The sequence below is a fragment of the Parasteatoda tepidariorum genome, chromosome 4 (assembly GCF_043381705.1).
Source record: "Parasteatoda tepidariorum isolate YZ-2023 chromosome 4, CAS_Ptep_4.0, whole genome shotgun sequence".
In the NCBI taxonomy this organism is placed as follows: Eukaryota; Metazoa; Arthropoda; class Arachnida; order Araneae; family Theridiidae; genus Parasteatoda; species Parasteatoda tepidariorum.
In genome coordinates this window covers 57,998,766-58,000,925 of record NC_092207.1, presented here as the reverse complement: position 1 = coordinate 58,000,925, position 2,160 = coordinate 57,998,766, and the positions used below count along the sequence as shown (strand labels likewise).

The 2,160-nt window shown below is 25.2% G+C and overlaps 1 protein-coding gene across 1 annotated transcript in view; it reads right to left on the bottom strand.

Moving 5' to 3' along the window:
- LOC107442339 (uncharacterized) overlaps nucleotides 1-1,693 on the bottom strand; it is a 10,330-nt gene extending 8,637 nt beyond the window's left edge. Inside the window, exon 1 of the mRNA XM_016055880.4 lies at nucleotides 1,568-1,693. The gene's annotated coding sequence lies outside the window, so the exon portion shown is untranslated. The remainder of the gene's footprint in view (nucleotides 1-1,567) is intronic.
- Nucleotides 1,694-2,160: the final 467 nt, after the last annotated feature.

Here is a 2,160-nt window from a genome sequence, read left to right as displayed (position 1 = left end):
TATATATATATAAATTTCCTGAGACCGGAGCATTAGAAAATATCAGAAAATACAAATTTTGCTTAAAAATGTATTACGTAGGTGAAAGTAAACTCATAAATATGACAAGTACTTTTTATAAATTATAGGATTTTTTTTACGTATTTCTTCATATATTGGTCGTGAGTTTAGGAGAAATTGAACTCTTAAAAGTGATAGGCACTTTTTACAAAGTATAGGACATTTTTTCTGTTTCTTCATATTTCTGCTATGAGCTTAAGAGAAAGTAAACTCTTAAATGTGATGAACTCATTTCTACATAATGCAAAATGTTTTCCTTCTTTTGTTTGTATTAATTCATGTTTTAGCTATGAGCTTCGGAGAAAAACTAATAAATGGGATAATCACATTAAGCACTTTTTACAGATTGTACAGATTGAGTTAGAAAGTAAACTCATAAATGTGATAAGCATTTGTTACAAATTATAGGATATTTTTTGTGAGTGTTTCTTCATATTTCGTTTATGAGCTAACGAGAAAATAAACTCATAAATGTATTAAGCATTTTTTGTAGTTTTTTTAAATTGCAGAATATTTGTGTAATTCTTCATATTTGGATTATTAAACAAAATCCGCAAAACTCAAATAATGAAATATATGTGACATAATACTCGAGCTAGGCTTCTTAATTTTGAAACAGAGAAAGAAAATGTGTCACTTTTGCTTTTTGTAAAAATATAATGTCAATTACACCTATTTATTTACTAAAGTTAAAATGCTAAAAATTTAAAGAAAAAATTTAAATGAAAACAATATAGAATTCCGCTCAATATAGAATACTTTAGCTGTATATTTCTACTTATATGTAATTAAATATTTATTTGCAATTATGCATATAATATTAATTGTATGTAAGTAAACTTAACATGTACTCTTAAAAAAACGATGATAAACGATATATATTTCGAAAAAAAATACAAAAGTACTTGACCTGAATATAATTTCTAGTTACTAGGACAACAGCAACGTAGTTCTTAAACCTCACACAAAACAAACTAATTTATAAGTGTGTATGTTAAATTAAACCCCATTCAATACCTTTTCAAAAAAACAGAACTCTATGCATTTTTCTAAAACTTGAATAAATTTTCTAAGACTATGAAAAATATTCTTACATATAAAACATTTTAAAAATGTAGAGTTTAGTGTATTTGTCATTAAGTACACAGTTAAACAAGTTTAAGTAGATTTTCCCTGAAAATCATTTTCACAAATCCCTCTTATTCTCAATGATGATAAAAAAAAAATATATAAACACGCAGAAAACCAAAGCCTACTAGATCAATGGGTTATATTTTTTTCGTGATTACTAAAATCAAACGTTTGATGAAAAATAGCCCAATGGCTTTAAAGAAAATATGGCTTTAATGGCTTCTAAGACTTTTTTATAGCTTTAATTTTACAAAACATTCGAAATAGTAATGACAAGGAAACTATTAATTATTTCCTGAGACGAAACACTTAATATACTTAATACTATTATATTAAATTACATGACGTTAAGGTTGAGAAAACGGAATGTACCTACCAAAATATCTATTCTTTTTGGAAATCTTGGTATGATCTTTATTTTGAAGTCTTTTAAATAGAAAATTTTACTGAAAAAAACCTGCGATAGCTGTCAAATCCTAGAGATGTAAAGACAATACGGAGCAACAAAAGGAAAAATATTCAACATGTGTGTGCTCGTATGTATGCTAAAAATAAATACTTGAATTCTGACAGCAAAACGTCATTTATTAAAACTTTCGTTTTAAGTTAAATTTTTTTAGTATATCTAGGTATATTCAGTATGTTATCTTTTTAGTAACTATTAAAAATTATTACAAATAAAAAAATTTAACTAGGACTTTTTCAAAACGCAGAAGGATTATTAAATGTATTTCTTTGAATCTCAAATATTTTTTTCCTTTAAACCCTTAGCTTTAGTACTTTAGTACTTTCCTCATTCAAAACACTCCTTGCATTAAATCAAAAGCCACTGGACGGAATAGTTTGGATATATGACTTTTCATACAGAATTAGTTAAATTCTTTTTTAAGTAACTTCTTAATTATCTGAAGCTTCTTAAAATAACTTTAATTATTTTAATTTTCCAGTATAATATATATATATATATAT